General features: G+C 34.3%; 1 long non-coding RNA gene across 3 annotated transcripts in view; it reads left to right on the forward strand.

Moving 5' to 3' along the window:
• Positions 1–247: 247 nt before the first annotated feature.
• LOC136026481 (uncharacterized) overlaps positions 248–19,302 on the forward strand; it is a 32,909-nt gene continuing 13,854 nt past the window's right edge. Inside the window, exons 1-3 of one of the 3 annotated variants that reach the window (XR_010617300.1) lie at positions 248–360; positions 6,080–6,228; positions 17,329–17,455. This is a non-coding gene — a long non-coding RNA (uncharacterized LOC136026481). Of the gene's footprint in view, positions 361–6,079; positions 6,229–12,263; positions 12,367–17,328; positions 17,456–19,302 lie in introns of those variants that run through there. The other 2 variants (XR_010617301.1, XR_010617302.1) reach the window with 2 other exon arrangements.

The raw sequence follows: 19,302 nt of genomic DNA on the forward strand, positions 1-19,302 counted from the left end.
TACATAAATGTTGCTTAAACTCTTTGAGCAAGAGATAACATAAATTTAGGTGGCTGCTTTTGTATTTTAGCTCTTTGAAGGAGCTATGGCATAACATAAAATTAGTATGCCAACAAATTAGCCGAAGTGGATGAAGAGCTGTCCATTTGAATACGCCATCTGGCTTTTTGATCTAATATGGCTCAAATTTAAATGCCTTGTAGTTTTAACACTTTCGAATTATGAAACAAAAATTGGGTAGAGTAATTTTTTCTATTCCAGATACCTATTTATATCACTCCTCAAGATGGTGACGATATTAAAGTTTTCAACTATCTCATGAAGAATGCAAAAGTCACAAAGTCTTTGCCTATATCTAAGGTAATCATTATTTTTTCCAATGAATTTTTCTTTTCGTTTTTACTTTGTAGATTGTAGATATGGTAATAATAATAATTGTTTATTTGAATAATCAATACATACAAATACAATACCTCTATACATACAAAAATGATCTTAGAGCAGTATGGAAAAGAAATATACATGATAAAAACACTGACCATCACAAACACTAAAAAACACACTAATAATGACTCAAAAATGATTAATATACCCCAATTGAAAATCTAAAAGTGACTCACATTGCTGTCTGAATCTGCCTTCTAAAACATGCATCCTATCACATATCTCAAAAACTCCATAACATTTCGAAATTTGACTATTAAAGGATCAAATAGGAACACAAAGAAAATACTTACAAAATTTCAAAAAGACAGACCAAATTTGTTGACGTTCTGATGAGGTATAAAAACTTCCATAATGACAACAGAAAAGATACATAGGAAACAAAAAACCAGTTATAAAGCCAACCAAGTGTTTTTTGTTTTTTTTTGTCAAATTGACCTTTAATTCTACAGAAATGTCCATAGGACTTTCTCAACTTCTCTCTCAACGCTTTTATTGTTAGTGACCTTGTTGCTCAAATCAAGGTCCCGAATGTAAGTTCAAGGTACTTGAGAAACACTGGCAAAAGTTCTATCAGGGGCAATCTGAATTTTTGAATTGGGAGGGTGATGACAACCGAAAGCGAGAAATTCAGTTTTAGCAGAAGCAACTGACAGCCCGATGTCAGACAACCCGGAATAAAGGCTGTTCACAGCAGCCTGCAGTGATTGCATATGATCAGACAGCAGAAGAATGTCATCTACATACAAAAGGTGACTTGCATCAATAGATGGCTCGATAAGAAAATGCAGCATTCTGTGGGTTGCACCACAGATGGCATTGTTAAATATTGTAGGACTTGACACTAGTCCCTGTTTTGCTCCACGATGCACATAAATTTGAATGCTATAAATATTTTTAACGTGGACATTTATAGAAGAGTTTTGATACCATTGTCACAGGGAAGCACAAACGAGTGGGTTTACCCCACTCCTCAAAATTGCTAAGATAGCTTTGGAGTGTAGGATTGAATCAAATACTCTAGGAATATCTATTGCAAAAACATATAAATTTTTGTCCATTCTTTCATATCTCTCCAAAATAGACAGGAAATCTGCATGTGCATTCCTAACACCAAGACCCACACGAAAACCAAACTGATGATCTCCATGATCATCCCTATTTGAGATTTTTAAAAGAAGAATTTTTTCAAAGAATTTTGCAATAACTGAACAAACTGTATATGGACAATAAGAGTCACAAGATTGAGCATCCTTATTCTTTTTTGGGATACACATCACAATGTCCTCGCATAGTACAGTTGGTACGAAATGCTGCGCAATACAAGCAAACTCTCTGAAGTAAAGTAATGCCATATACTCAACTAGTTTTTTAGTACATAAATCAAATGTTCAGGTTGAAGTCTGTCAAAACCAGGAGCTTTGCTTTTTTTTAAGGAGACGAATCTGTGTAAGAACTGACGCGGGCTTGATAGAAAAAAAGATTCTGGCTATGATCTAGTTGAGAAAAATGGTGAAAGAGAATCTCTTGAAAAGTGGCATCCAGTGGTGGGAGGCTATCAGAGAATAACAAGAAGAAGTATTTTTCTCAAGAAGTTGCATCAATAGGGGTTGAATGTGAACAAGACGATGAAGGGAACTTTGATACTTTGCTCCATAGTAGCTGTGGATGATTTCGGATTTCACAAGACCAAACCGATACTTGCCTTCTCTTGAAGAGCAGTACAGCTTTCGGGTACTCTTTTTTAGTCAATTTAAGGATCTTAAAAATTAAACCACATCTCGGACAATCACAATCCACCCAGATCTTAAACCAAAACTTGTGATGGTTCTTTGAAAGGTGTATTTCTAGGTCATTGCTCCAAGCCTTTTTCTGTGTACCAATCCTAATTCTCTCAGATGGTACTACTGCTGAGGTGGCTACTTTAATCGAATGAGTAATCACAGTAAGATAGCAATCTAAATCAAGGCGGCTGCCCTTCAGTGTTGTAGAAAGAAGGTGAAAAGGAATTTTGATTTTAGACAGCATGGATCCAAAACACTTCAATATAGTGGTATATCAATATTATCCCAATGCATCTTCCAAAACCACTGAGGCTGTTAACTGATTTGTGGAATAAACAAATTCATACGAAACTTTAAATGTAAATGGTCTCTTGTTAACATATCATCAGATACATCAACAATGACACCCTGAAGTTCCAGAATATTTTGGAGAACAAAATCAAGATCGGAAATGGTACCAGAATGGTGAACAGAAACTTTTTCACTAGGACTAGAACCAATATTAACATACATAGCCTATAGTTTCATTTCTAACATCTGGCCCTCGAACAGGTAAGGGTTTCTTGACCTCTGAACACAACAGACTGTTGCTTTGATGACTACCACCACAGTTGGCAGAGGTAAAGGACTGTGCCTGAGAGCTCCCGTGACGGTTGCTATGATTACTGGCATATTTGCTGCATTTAGTTGGATTTGAACAATCTCTAGCAATATGACCAAAGCCTTGACCATTGTGACATTGCATCAGTTTTTTGCTCCTCCTTGCGCGCTAAAAAACAACTCAACAGAATATGGAAATCTCACAAAAATGTTACGCTTGGATATGAACCCCTGCGCCTTTCAAGAACATCAAATTTCAAGGCACTTTTGCGCACACCCTGTGCCTGCTTTATCCTATCTTTTGCGAAAAATTTTGATGCAATCTTGATAAATTTTTTTTCTTTTGTAATATTCCGCTGCAGAAAATTCAAAACTGGGCTCATATGTATAGAAACCAATATTTTTCTGGGGGTTTCCTTACGAGAGAAGTAAGAGAAGCGTTGAAGGCTGACTAACTTGTCCCTCAATGTAAGAGGCAAGCCCGGTGGGTACCACGGTTCTTGCAACCAACTCTCTCACCCCCTTCTGCTTAATTTTCTCTCGTCACCTCTATTGAAGCGTGATTGCCTATAAATGTCGGATCTCTCTAATTATATTCTTACTGCTTGATTGCCAAATAAAGTTTCTAATTCGTTTAGATATTTATTAGATATCTATTTAGATATAGATATGGGGAAAATGTCAGTTTACTTTTGCGCATTGCTGCAAGATAGTTTGAAAATATATATTTTTAAGGAGAAAATGCTGCTATTAACATCTCACAGCAGCACCAGGCCAACACAATAGCGCATGCTCATCCTCCACTCCAACCTCCTCCCATCCTGTTTGAGGGGTGACAGGTGGATAATCAAAAAGCACAGTCTTTGGAAAAATGCATCCATAAAATGGGATCTAGCCATCTTAATATTTTTTTTCACTATAGCACCAGAAGGTGGGATCAAACCAAGCTTTTTTTGTGAAGCTTATCAGTAGTACATGTTTATTTTATAGCACAGCTTTTTGATGAGCAGCTTATTAATAATACTGCTTTATTTTATAGCACAACTTTTTTGATATGCAACTTATTAATAATACTGCTTTATTTTATAGCACAGCTTTTTTGATTTGCAGCTTATTAATAATACTGCTTTATTTTATAGCACAGCTTTTTTGACGAGTAGATTAATAATAATACTCCTTTATTTTATAGCACAGCTTTTTTGATGTGCAGCTTATTAATAATACTCCTTTATTTTATAGCACAGCTTTCTTTGACGAGTAGATTAATAATAATACTGCTTTATTTTATAGCACAGCTTTTTTGATGTGCAACTTATTAATAATACTGCTTTATTTTATAGCACAGCTTTTTTGATGTGCAGCTTTTTTATAGTCAGTCAAACAAGCACCTAAAGCTATCCTTAGACAATTCCTATGGAAAGAGTTGAGTAAATCTAAACATATCTAAACCCCATGTTTCAGGAACATCACTTGACCTTTATCATTGCTTTGTCTTCCAACACTCTAAATTTTAATTTGCAGAGTTGCCTTCCTTTTTTTCAAACTCCTTTCACCTTCTAACAAACACGGTGCGCTTTGGCTATTCTGCTTCTCATATTTTCACTGGAAAAAACATCTTTACTAATAGTATCCAGGTATGTGAAGCTGTCCACTTGATCAATTTTTATATGACCTAACATCAGCTCTGCACTCTCATTTATTCCTAATTACCTTCATCAGAACTTATCTATCAGCTGAATCAAACGCATATTTATAATTAATAAAATGAAAGAGCAATGGGGTCTGATGATTCAGACACAACTTAGTTATTTGTTATTAATGTACGTAGTTTGGTTGGCACATTTTCTCCCCTTCAAAACTACACTGATCTTCTCTTGAAACTATGTCGATAACATCTTTTAAAAACCATATTCATGTTCATTTTCTATTTTTCCTGAAACAATTGAATAAATAATTGAAAAAGCAATCAATGTTATTTTTGGATTTCTTGAATTTCAATATTGGCTCTTATTTCTTTCCTGAAAATCTGTACTGAGTTTTTAATACGAAAGCAGGTCTAGAGTTTTACAAGAATCTTGCATTTTTTTTTTTTTATTTTAGAGTTAAACAGAATTAAGAGCACATCTGCATTGGAACTCTCCCGAACACTGGTACAAAGGATACTTTATTCCCTTTTCCATAAAAACCGGAGTCTAATCATTGAAATTGGAAATCGGAGTAACCTTAAAATGCGCTGATAGTTTTTGTCAGCTGCTTCCCTGAGAAATTCTTTATTTCTGATCTTCATGGGGTCTTCCTCCCTCTGTGAGTGAGATTGTTGTGTAGTTCATAAAGCCTGTTAATCACATAATATGTGTTCTAATTTTGAAAGTTTAAGTTGACCTAGAATCTAGTCGCCACTTCACATCCCTCAGACGGAGGTTAGAAGATTTATCTAGGAAGGGGACAATATCCAGAAGTTTGGATTTTAGTCATACATGTATGGGTTTTCAAGGATTGTCAGCTCAATGTTGTTCACTTTTCCTAATAAGTCTTTTATACTCCTAAGCTTGAATATTTTTCCTAAAATTATACTGTGAGTGGGGGCCCTTGGATCAGTCTTAGGTAGGATCATGTTCAATTACGGTAAAAAGCTGTTTTTGTATTAGTAACAACGAAGACCACACTGCCTTTCCATCACAAAAAGCAAGAGATATTTCGAACAGCTACTGTTTGCAAAGGCAGTGACTAGAATAATTGAGTGAATATTTCGTCTGTATGTCATGCTGTATCTTCAAAAAAGACAATTTTTGCATATATACTTGAAATATTTACTTAGGATTTATTATAGCTTCTTTCTTTTCAATTAGCTCCTATAATGCATAATTTTATCTTTCTATGCTCTCATAAACTGTGAAATCTAATTGTCCTTTTTTGTACGTAGTTCTGTGTTGCTAATATTCCAAAAGTGCCTAATATGATGCTAATGACCACGACTAATGCCCAGTTTAATTGCATTGCTTTATGTTTCTAGTGAATTTCTGAATAAAGGAACTGACAGTTGTATTTGATGCAATATTTCTCCCCATGGAAAATGGTTTAAAATACTTTTACAATGCCAGGAAGTATACCTTTCTAGTATTTTCTTTCTTTAGTTAACTCAATCAGGTATTTGCACTTCACGTTAATAAACTCCCACTTGTAAAAAAAACCTTTTCTCAGCCTTTTCTCCCATGTGTATTTCTGTAATTTAAATATGTATTGATTTCTAGGTTAGGGTGAATCCAAATCATCCAAATCAAGACCTGACGGAGTTGCGCCTTGATTTGCGACAAGAAACGTAGTATTTCAGCTTAGAAAAGGCTCAAGAAATTGCCGACACTTCAGGACTCTTTAAAAAAGAAGCAACACCCGATGAACAGTAAGTTAGCTTCTTTAAAAGACTATGGCACCTTTCTTTCCCTTCCAAAGATAAAAAAAAAACAAAAAAAACTTAATTAGCTAGGAAATAAAAGAGAGAGAGAAAAAAAAAAACTAAAGTAGGCCAGTGTAGTATGCCACCAAACAATAAACTAAAGAAAAAAGATTCCGGAAATTTTTTTGTATTAGTCATGCGACATTAATCTCTCAGTAAAGGCATAGCCAGTTTTCTTTAAGAGGGTAAGGGAAAACCACGACGAATGTATCTGTTAAGCCATGGAATTACCAAAGAGGAGTGATTTCGCATAGGTACTTTTTTGTCAAGATTTTCCAAACACTTTGCTTAGTTACGTGACTGACCGTCAAAAATAGTACCGATGGTCAATGCTGAAAGTATTGGAAGTTAAAAGTAATTGACAATTTTTCACTCCCTAAAAAAGGATGAGAACCACTAGGTAATTATAAAGAATTGTTTCTAAATTTTTGGTTGGAAATTATCTTAAATTGTATTAGGCTGTCTCCAAAATTCTTGTAATTTTGACAAGATTAGTTGAAACTTGATTAGATATAGGTTTGATATCTCAGTTCAGAAGATGAGTGATGTGGCTTAGAGATTGTTTGTCACGAAAATACTGTCATTGGTGATTTTCTATTTATTTTTTAGATATTGTCAAAGTTGCTGTTGTTTTTCTGTTATCTCCAAAAGGGTCGAAGTTTTTTCTTAAACAAAGTAGCATTGTCTTTGCCTGCTAAGATAAAAACTGTAACTTCTTTTTCATTCTTTTTCGGTATTAAAACTCTTCTCCAGGAACTATTTTTCAGGGGTGATTATATCTAATCAATGATTTTAGAAGATGGAGCAAAGGTTCATTCAAAGACAATTTAGTGGCCTTTCAAGGAGCGAGAAAGGGTAAAAATCTGTTTTAATTCACCGCGTATTATAACTGATTTATGAGAGCCATGCAGTCTGTTTAAGAAAAAACGTATGAAACTAAGGAACACTGTAGAATTATATTTATACGCCGAATAACTAAATAACAAAATTCAAAGACAATTTATTGGCCAATAATTTAGTGGCCATAATTTGCCTGTTTTTGCCATAACCTGCCTGTGCCACCAATGGTATCCTGGGAATTAAATAAGAGCCTACAGTCACTATAATTATACCCTTTAAAACTATATGTGCTATACATTGCTGTAGATCTTAGCTCTGCCTAATGACAGCCAGGGTGTCAAGGAAAAGCCTCCGATCATATTGGAAGTTTACTGCAGCTATGACGTCATCCTATTTTGGTTGGATATAGATATTAAGGCGGCATGATAATTGTACTGTACTTTATTCTGGGGGCTTCCCCTTTTACAGGTGTCCACTGGATGCCAGTGACAAACAGCATTCGGAAGCTTTTGATCGTTCATTCGACGAAAATATGTCCTCATGTCCTAAATATCTCATTCTTGTACTGCGATAGAGTAGTTTACAAGTGAATATCTTGTATCGATTAATTAGGCTTTTTCACAGTCCAGTAAATATTTAATATTCAAGGCAACATTTTCGAACGCTTTGACTTGTTTTTCTTGCTGCTCGTTTAAGTGCCATGTCTCTGAAGCATATAGTAGCACAGGCAAGACTTTCTATTAAAAAGCTGTAGCTTTCAGCAAAGAAAGAAAATATGGGATCGCCATACTTTGTGGAGCCTATTGAACGTGTCATTTGCGTTTCCTATTGTCGTCGATACTTGTTGTGCAGGTGAAACAGTGTCCTCAATTACGCTTACTGGGAATTGGAACTGAACTGCTCGTTCTAACAGGAAGTTATTCTAAATTCAGACTAAATGAGTCTAAAACAAATGTTATCAAAATCTTGGTCGTAATATTTTTTTCTATCTGAATAAGACCTTAGTTACTTCAAAAGCCGTTCCTGGTGATTGTAAAATTCAAGTAACTTCTCTAGTTACTTAAAAGTTACTTGATTTTCCACCTGGAACACCCTTAATGTTTTGAAGTGTTTTATCTAAGCCTTTAAACAGGGTTAATTTAAGGGGTTTCTCACTCCAAATTACGATTAAGTGCAGGTTATCCTTATCAATATTTCTAGTAATTAGTTATGCAATATAATTTTTTTTATGTTAATCTATGGAAACTTTCAATATTTATTTATCAAAGAAGAGGCTTTTTTAATTTTTGTTTAATTGATGTAATATCAAATGTGCCAGCTATATGTGATTACTATGGTGCTACAACAGGGCAGTTGCCCAAATAAAAACTTCAACAATTTCGTTATTCAAGAATTAGTTTTTATAATATGGCAACCCTGCAAGTCTTCTGTTCTTTCTTGGTTAAATTTTTTTTTCTCTTATGTGCTTTTCAGGTTTGTTTGTATTTATTCAAATTTCTTGTGTGTTCAAGGGCATATGCAAGTTTTTGTTGGGGGGAGGAGGGGTGAAAAAAGTACTAAACATGGAACGATTTGTTTATATGTATTTTGTTACTTTTTACGAGTTGAAATTGGGATGGGGTTGAAACTTGGTAGCCAACCCCCTGGGTACGGCTTTGGTAGTTTCTATGTTTAAGTGCATCAATAACATCTACCTTTTAAATCATAATGGCGTAGAGAAAGTCCATTTTTTCAAGAAGGCTCAATAGCAATTTTTAAAAACCTGAAGAGAGGCAAAACAGAAATCTGAGACCAGTGGCGTCAATTACAAGAGGGACAAGGGAATCACCCCATACTCTCCCTCTAGATTTTTTTTAAAATACTTTCATTGAAAATGCCTTTATTTGTGTTTTCTTTGAAAAAGAACGACAGATACCCCCCCCCCCGCTATATTTTCAAAACGCATTTTTCCAAGTTCATTCAAACTATATTTTTATCTTATAAGAGACTTGCAAGTGCATTGGCAAAGGAGCAGTTGGATAGAGCCACTGAAGTGTCTTTATTCGTTGAAAAGCTCCGAAATTTGAAAGCCAAGCTTTTGAAAGTATGTTCTAGAAAAGTGAAGGAAGTAATTGAAAATTATGAGGTACAATGATCACTAACTCTTATATATCCTATGTGACCACCCCAAAAATAATATGGAATGACTGATGCCTCCCCTATGAATAAGGATGAGGAAGCTGCCCTTGAGTTCATTCAATTAAAGTCTACAAAATGTATTGAAGAGTGTGAAAGTCAGGATTATCCTGCAAGAGACAAAGGGCACACATGATTATGACTGGAAAATAATCAACCAGAAACAACCCTCCTTTTTATCTCCAACTAGATACCCTGGTGAAGACTAGTTGCTACTCATTGAAATTGTTCCAGAAGAGAGGCCATATACATACAGCAAACCACTTCTTCTCCAATAGAGTTGAGTCATAATGGAATTTTTTTAACTGATGAGATGGTAACATCCCCTAACACCAATACATTCAAATCTAGAGTGAAAGTCAAGACCGGCTCAAGCAACCATGGGAAACAAAGTGGGATGCTGTCAATTTAGACCATTGCCATTACTCACCAGCAACATCATAGGATTTACCTTAGTCACTGTACTGTGTTATTTGAGGATTTAAGATTCTGCAAACATTACAATCTGACCCTATTTACTCAAGAATCACAAATGCCAGATAAATATTTCCTGACATATACAATACCTACTGTGTTACAAGTTTGTGAATATACAAAAAGATAAACAAATCAATAAAATGAAATCCATACTTGTAATGAATTGTTGAATCATGACAAATTAACTTTTGCCACAAACTATATAGACGAATGCAAGAGCTAAATGTTCCTTTTTAGATTGATGTCCTTTGTCTCTGGTCCAAATTAGCCTAGTTTCACTTATGAGGTCAGAAGCATTATATGTTTATTGGAGATATCTTTGTGATCAATGTATTGAAGCAACTCACAAACAATGCAAATTTTAATCTGTATTGCACATACTCGTATTGTATAATCAATTAATCTATTTCTTTTCTTTATGTTGCAGTTAATTTTCAGTTTAACCTTTGATTTTAGCAGTGTTTCTGTAAGCTAACAAAAATATTGTTAGCTAACTTACTAAAGGATTTTGCTGCAAATCAAAATGTTGGCATAAATTGGATCAGTTTCTTCATGGTAATGTATGTATAGCAGTAGATATTATAAAGGAGACAAGCCCAACAGAAATATCATTAGTCATTTTATCTAAAACGGTTTCAAAATAGGGTAAATAAACTGCAAAGCAGTGTTTTTTTTAAGGTTCAACTTTGTTTTTTACTTTCATCAGAAAAACATATTTTAATTAATAAAGCCAATCACAACTTCCTAAGCTAGTAAAACGTCATTCCTCCTTTCCTGTAGTATATTTTAATTCAACAATATTGAAATTAAAAATATTATCTAAAGAAAACAATAAAATTTAAAAATAAATTAAAAAAATACTTAAATTTCAAAAACATATCTTAATTCAAAAATTCACCCACACTATGGAAAAAGTAGCCTACAATTTGAACCTATAATTTGATATTCTAAAATTAAATGAAGGTAGCTAACTTTCAAGTGAATGAAATGCTGTCCTCTTAAAATGACCTGACTGTTAGACAGCTACTTACCTTTACAATCTTACAAGAGGTATAACTTTTATCCCTAGTATATCAAGTACTTTTGTATTGTATTACACCTGATGATACAGTTTTGACCAAATTATAAGCATTTTTGAGTCACTACTATGAAATGTGATTTGTTTTTACTAGGTTGCAGCTTTTACTGCACCCATGATGTGCAATGTTTTCAGAAAAAGATGTAGAGTCCAAACAAGCCCTAAATTTTTTTTCTGTTTTTATCTATATTACTGCTCTGAGTAAAATATCTTAAGGTTTTGTTAAAACAGGTCCATATCTATCTTAGCTCATTTTGTTTGGTAATTATGCACCGAGACTCCTGTCAAGGAATATTATATTCTCTATTCAAAACTCTTTTTAAATATCATGGCAAATGCTGTGACAATTGTCCCCTCCTCCCCCAAAATAGGGTCAAATATAGATTTAAACTATATGCAAAACTTCACAAGAGAGCATAATAATAAAAAACAAATTAACTTTATAATATGCTACAAGTTTCTATTATGAGATCTCCATTTATTCTCAGATTTCCATGGACCTTTCTATTCTAATCAATGTTTCTTCTAATGAGCAGAAATAGGATTACTATCAGGCTACACCAAAGAAAAACAATAGAGAAACACATAAATGATCAAAGAAAACAATAGAAAATGTGAAGTAAAATTAAAGATAGGCTGGGATACAATTAAGAGAATGGCTCCCTATCAATCCTACTGACCAGCAATTCAAAAGGCTTATTCTTTATTTAACTAGTTAAGAAAGCTTATCCACTTAGCAAATTAAATGTGACAGCACCTCTTACAGTTGCTACTGCTGAAAAAACATTTAGCAAGCTCCAGATTGTTAAGAATTTACTGAAATCTGCCACAGTTGATTTTTAACTATCTTCCCTCCTGTTGATCAGAAAAAGAAAGACATCACCAATGCCATTGATTTTTAACAAGATTGTCCAGCAGTGGTTCCCTTCCAAGAAGGGGTCTTTCAGTATAGCCATACAAATATAGCTGTTCATGATAATGCATTTAAGCATGTGGCATTCTGTATTAGCTTTTTGTTGTCTTTGTAGATAAGTGATGAATATATAATAAATTTTAATGAGACACATAATGTGACCTAAGAGTCACTTAAATGAAGGGATCTAATCCCCCTTCCCAAAAGCATCTGATTGAAGCTGTGAGATACCAATGTTGTTTGAAATAGTTTGAAGAATATATAAAACTCAAAATGACCAGAAATAACAGGTAGCACAATAGTACTGCTGAAGTAATGAGTGATGTCAGCACAATGCATTACTTATTAATTAAAAATCCTGGCATAGAAGAAGTGTAAAAGGAGTTGTCATAGAAACTTTACAATCAATGGTAAATTAAATATACTTCAAGACATACACAAGAATCAGAAAGTTTTTCTGGTAACATTCTAGTTTACCTACTTTTTGCTATCTTGTAGGTCACAAAAATGAAACTATCAGAGATGAGTCTACAGACTAAAGTATATCCCAGGACCAAGGAGGATATTTTGAAGCACCTACATCCACCCTTTCTTGCTGCAGAGAGCAGTGACCTTTAAAATTTTTGTGTTATGAAAGTTAAAACATTGCAAAATAGGTCTCTTGCTTAAAGGAAGAACAAGAAAACTGTTTTTAGCTTTACTATAACTTTGCTCAATCCAAATTTATGAGGTTTCAAAGATCTGTAAATAGGCCTAGCTCAGCTAGAAAAATTATTGAAACTTTTAATGGAGCTAAGTTAAATAGAAATTAATAGTTCTAGCACTCTTTTTAAGAGTCAAAAGACATTAGAGTGCAAGTAGCCCTCCACCCAAGCATATTCAATGTTTAAACAGATCAAGTCAAAATTTTGAGAAAGCTATTTTATTCAGTTGAGTAGAATGCTCAGGGTATTATGTATAGGTATAGAGTAGGTCTACTTTGCAAATTAAATGTGACAGCACCTCTTACAGTTGCTACTGCTGAAAAAACATTTAGCAAGCTCCAGATTGTTAAGAATTTACTGAAAACTGCCACAGTTGATTTTTAACTATCTTCCCTCATGTTGATCACAAACAAGAAAGACCTCAACAATGCCATTGATTTTTAACAAGATTGTCCAGCAGTGGTTCCCTTTCAGGAAGGGGTATATCAGTATAGCCATACAAATACACCTGTTCATAATAATGTATTTAAGCATGTGGCATTCTGTTTTAGCTTTTTCTTGTCTTTGTAGATAAGTGATGAATGTATAATAAATTTTAATGAAAAATATAATGTGACCTAAGAGTCACTTAGAAGCTGTGAGATACCAATGTTGTTTGAAATAGTTCAAAGAATATATAAAACTCGAAATGACCTGAAACAACAGGTAGCAAAATAGTATTGCTCAAGTAATGAGTGATGCCAGCACAATGCATTACTTACTAATTAAAAATAAAAATCCTGGCATAGAAGAAGTGTAAAAGGATTGGTCATAGAAACTTTACAGTCAATGGTAAATCAAATGTACATCAAGACATACACAAGAATTAAAAAGTATTTCTGGTAACATTCTAGTTTACCTACTTTTTTGCTGTCTTGGGAAGGGGTTAGGTTAGGAAAATGGAACTTCCAGAGATGAGTCTACAGACTAAAGTATGTCCCAGGACCAAGGAGGACATTTTGAAATACCTACATCCACCCCTTCTCTCTGCAGAGAGCAGTGACCTTTAAAATTTGTGTGTTATGAAAGTAAAACATTGCAAAATAGGTCTCTTGCTTAAAGGAAGAACAAGAAAACTGTTTTAGCTTTACTACAACTTTGCTCAATCCAAATTTATGAGGTTTTAAAGATCAGTAAATAGGCCTAGCTCAGCTAGAAATGTATTGAAACTTTTAAAGGAGTTAAGTTGAATAGAAATTAAAAGTATTAGCACGCTTTTTAAGAGTCAAAAGACATTAGAGTGCAAGTAGCCCTCCTCCCAAGCATATTCAATGTTTAAACACATCTAGCCAAAATTTTGAGAAAGCTATTTTATTCAGTAGAGTAGAATGCTCAGGGTATTGTGTTTAGGTATAGAGTAGGTCTAGCAGATGTCAACCTCCCATAATTGTGCAACTTGGCTCACTATGCTTTTAAAACTATTCCAAATAAAAAGGTACTGTATGTATTTCCATTTTAGCCCAACCAGTTGATTTAATGGTTCTTTGGAAGTTGATATTCATGACCTTGTGTTATTTTAAGGAAAATTGGAGAGATCTTAATCAAAATTTGCACACAGCTGTGTTATTTGCAAATATTATCTGACCAAATATTTGTCTTTGCATGCCAATGTCTGCAGAAGTGAAAATCCAGTATTCTCAGCTTCACAACTTTGTTCAGCCCCAATCAAGATCTACAAATACACTTCCTAAATTTAGAAAAAAATTACTTGGCTTAAAATTTCAGTCAAATAGCTGATAAAATCCTAGTTTAGTGACTTCTTGCTATCTCAGAAAGGGGTTATGTTAGGAAAATGAAACTTTCAGGGATGGGTATACAGGCTAAAGTATAACTTGGGAAGGTATTTTAAAATACCCGCCCCCCACTCCTTCTCCCTCTAGAGGGCCCTGAAATTTGCCTATATGACATGTCTATACCTATTGAAACTTAGACAAAACAACATTTTACCTTAATTTTCAGTTACCAGTTGCTTTTTCTTTGCTTTTAGTTCTGAAAATGCAATCCCTGCTATTTGGGTAGAATTCTGAGCTAGATCAGTGTATTTTTTAGGAAATTAGTGTAATCGGTGGAAATCAGCTAGATCAGTGTAATTTAGGAAATGTATTTGCATATCTTTTAAACCTTATAAATTGGGATTGAGCAAAATTGTGAAGCTGAAAACAATGTTGTTGTACTTCATTCAAGCAGAATATCTATTTTGAAAGATTTCACTTTTATAACACACATATTTTTAAAGGTCATCAAAGGTCAGGACCCTCTAGAGGGAGAGTGAGTGTAGGTAGGTACTTCAAAATACCTTCCCAGGACATACTTTAGCCTGTAGACCCATCCCTGACAGTTTCATTTTCCTAACCTAACCCCTTTTTAAGATAAGTGAGTCACTAAACTAGAATTTTACCATGTAGCCTAAAAGGAATTGCATTTTCATAACAAAAACTAGAGAATAAAAACTGAAAATTAGTCAGTCACCTAGGCAAATTCCTAAGACATAAGAAATTAGAAGACAATTAACACAGGCTAGTAGCCTAGCTTGACAATGCTTTCAGGAAGTTTTTGGCCCTGCTCCAGTGCCTATATCTTGGACCATATGAGGGAGAGGGATGCACTGTCTGGAAAATGACCATGATAATTGGATAGGCTACAGTGTCCAAAAAAGACAACAACTCCATCAGAGGGGACAAGTTATTTAACTAATTAGCCTATTAAAAGTACCTACACAAGTTTACCACAGGAGAGATTTTCAGCTCCCTGTTGAGGGAGCTGAAAATATCTTGAAAAAATCCTTTCACTAGCCTGCTTAAGATGGCCAGCAGGGCTGCCAAGTTTTTTTTAAGGAGTGTGTCATATTTTATTCCGAAAATGTGCTTTTTGTGTCATCTCAGATTCCATAATGTGTCATATTTTTTTGCTACAAGTGGTATCATATTTAACTGTCAAATCTCCATTTGGAGTTTTGAATATATAATCTTTTCCAAATCAGTTCAAAAAGGAGTAAATTTAACCTTATCCTATTATCTTGGGATCATGACCTTTTTGTGACATCATGAAAGAAATAGAAACATTTGATTAAATTAATGTTAAACACTATGAATTTGTGTCTGGGTGGCCAACAAGGCAAATTTAGATTTATAAAAGTTTTAGGGACAATCAATTCTGACTGTAAATTGAAAATAGACTTTTTGTATGATGTCATAATCATAATCAGCTCTATATGTAATCTGCTTTATTGGCTAAGCTTTTTATTTACTCAGCATGTAAGCCATTCATCCAGCTTCAATCTAGTATTTTTGTCATATTTGTTGGTGCCTTTTTTAAGCCAGATGGATTATTCTGAAGGAAAGACATCTCTGGAAATTTGTAATCTTGTCCGAGGTGGGATACCCCTCCTGTAGTCCTAAAAATGGGAGTTGCTGCATATACATACAGCTTTGTTAAACTGTATTCTGTTACTTTTTACTATTAAGTACGTACCAGTTGGCTACCTCAAATACTCAATCAAGAAGCCAATTAAGTTCAGATATTCAGCGTGCATTTTGATTTGAAATTTCCGCCTGTGGCTGTTTTGTTATTGGCATCTGTCATGTATTCCGCATTATGTATTACTGTCACCGTTAGGTAGCGCTATTCCCTTACATTAATTTGTAGCTTTTCTGGAGGTAGAAAATTGAAATTTTACTTTTCTTTTATTACCATTGAAAAAACAAGTCTTGGATGACAAAAATGTGTCATTTTTCTTGAAAAATATGTCATTTTCGTCGATTGTGTCATTTTTTATTGAAAAATGTGTCTTTTTCGTCGATTGTGTCATCATTTCGACTGAATATGTCATTGTGTCACGCAACATCAAATTGTGTCATTTTGACACAAAATGTGTCAATTTGGCAGCCCAGGAAACTGGCATGCGTTGCTGAAAAGTTACTGTTTTGGAGCTTATCATCTCTTCATAGTCGTGGTTTTATTTTTAGCAAATCTATCATTGTGTGTTTTTTTTTGCAGTTTCATCTGCCAACAGGCGAATTGGCATCTTTCCATTTGGTATTTTCAATTTTTATCAGGAATTTTCTGTCATTTCGAAAGAGAGAGAAAAAAAATGTGTTTTTCCTTTTGAGAAAAAAATCAAGGAAATCAAGTTTATTCTGGGGGCACGACTTCAAACTCCTTTTCGACATACATACTTCAATCAGTACGACTCAATTCTTTTTCAAACTTAGTTGTTTGAAAGTCATTCAACCTTAATAAATGGTAGTCAGGATTCAAAGTTTTCCTTCTTGATTAGTTTTATATAAGTACCGACCTAATTATTTGGTTTAGAAAACTTGGTAAAATCAGAAGCTAATTTGGTAATACCAACTTCAAATTTTGGTAAAAAAAAATCAAAGTAAAAAACTTATGAATTATTTTTGATTAAACATTATGGTTCAGTCAAAGTTAATAACTTTCATTTATTTTTGGTAAGCATACTTTCACTCAATTTCGTAGTTTCAGCTGGTCAATTTAGTCAGAAATTTATTCGCATTTTTGTTGTATTCGTGTTTTGAGGAAAGTAATAACACAGTAAAAATGGATGTCAGTCCAGTCAAGTGGTTTTTTTTAACATGCATTCACATAGGTTTATCATAAAACAGCCCTAAGTTTTTTGATTACCAATAATATTTAGTTTTTAAACGATTTCCGCCATTATCTCCCCAGTCACCTGTTTCCAGTTGGAATAGTAGGAGAGGGTCGAGTGCAGCCCCTCTTTCGTAAAAACAAATATAAAGAATTAAATCTGTTGCCTTATTAGCGGTTTGTACCTAAGCTAATCTAAAAATATCTTTCAGACATTTGGACATGATGATTCCAGCATCCTACAGTGTATATCAAGGTGACATGCAAGCGCAATTGTATTGTTTTTCTTGTTAAGAGGATATTTATTAATAAAATACAAGTCTTGAGGTAAAATGTTTAATCATAAAGACAAACCAGAAAACTTCAATTCTTAAACCGTGTTTTGAAAATGTAGTCCCTTTGGCAGGGGAGTTAATTTTTGAGAGAAAATTTAAAATAATGAAATTTTCCTCAGAGACTAGCTTCGATGAAAGCATCATCTTATTACCTGATCTTTCGACTTATTTTACCTTAGGTGCTCTAATCGGTTTTGTCGCATTTTATGGTATGTTATTTGATTGTGGCTATTCATTTGTCCTCTCGGCAGGTTTGAAAAGCCACCAAGGGAAAAAATAAAATTCTTCCTTAAAGTTGTGACTTATCTAGATTATTACTATAGACAGAAAAGTCAATATGCCAGTTTTAAGAAAAACAAAACTATGTAGTCGATTTCGAGGCCAGATCCCTGGCACTGCATCACGAAAGGTTTGTCCTCTAACAAGAGACAATGTGAGTCTCTTCTTGATGTCATGACGTCACCATAATTTCGATAGAACCACCCTGAGAAAAATTCTTCTTTAAAGTTGCGACCTTCTTATATTGTTTTTGTGGAAAAAAAATGTCAATATCTCGTTTTAAGAACAAAAACTATAAAGCCAATTTCGAGGCCGGGCCTCGAAAATCGGCATACGGTAGTTTTGTGCATAATGGTTCTCGTTGTAAGTAGCAACCTCCAAATAAGCAACTGCATAGTTCTTGGCATCTTAGTAGGATTGCATTGGGTTTTGTGCCCAAGTTTGTTGGCGTTGAAGATTGAGACGGCGACGTTCTTATAACAAAATATTTCGTGTTTCTTCATTTCTGACTCATTATGATTTTCTTTGCTGCTAGTCCTTCTAGCAGCTCAATTATTTGTTCTTCCCTTCATTTTTGACAGATTCTGATACTCATTTTCTCGCCATCGCTTGTGATTCTCGCTGCCACTTATCTTCTAACTGCAGAGTTCTTTGTTCTTGCTCTGGCACATATATTAACCATTATTCCTTTGTTCTTCACTTTTATTTTCAATTTGTTCTACTCCTCGATGTCACATGTCTTGTAAGTTGGATATTGCTCTGCTTTATTAGGGGCGTTCTGTTGGTCTTATCCTATTTGATAGTTCAGGTAAATCCAAAGAATCATCATTTTAATTCTCATCGCTATCATTTTCATTTTTAACACTTTTTGGTTTTCACTGTCACCTATCTTCTAACTCCATTTTTGGTTCTACTTTATTTTGGATTATTATTACTTCAGACCTGGCACGTACGCAGGGGAGGGGGCCTTCGCCCCCCCCCACCCGAAATTCTGTGAAATATTTAATTTTCTCATGGTTTCTTCGGATTTCTGGCAAAAGTAGGACATTTATTAAGAATCTAGATACATGTGTGAAGCCTTTTTAGGGGATTTTACAGCATGTAATTATCCGCTCAAGTCACTGCCCAATTATTAACCCATTTTCTGTCTGACTTTTTACCCTCTTTTGAAGTAATTAGCCATTGTATTGTTATTTTTTTTTGTAAAGAGTTTGCTTTCTACAGCAAAATAGAATTATCCTTGATATTAGGGCGTTTATTCCCCCCCCCCTTTTCAGGATAAAGTACTGCTTTTAATGGATCAATTTTGGAAACTATCATTTTTCATTAAAATCGACGTTTACGTAATAGAAGAACTACCCCCCACATCATCCATATTGCACTGTTAACCCTATAATTTCCCTTTCAGTGGGATATAATAGATTAATCACTGGTTCTAAATCGCTATGAACATAACCTGAGCCTAAAACGTACTTTTGAGGCTTCGCTCTTCTTTCCCCCCCCCCCCCCCCATCCACTACAATACTACAGATTAAAGTTAATCTGTATTTTCCGCTATAAGTGCTTTTCGCA

This window comes from Artemia franciscana, chromosome 4 (genome assembly GCF_032884065.1).
Source record: "Artemia franciscana chromosome 4, ASM3288406v1, whole genome shotgun sequence".
In the NCBI taxonomy this organism is placed as follows: Eukaryota; Metazoa; Arthropoda; class Branchiopoda; order Anostraca; family Artemiidae; genus Artemia; species Artemia franciscana.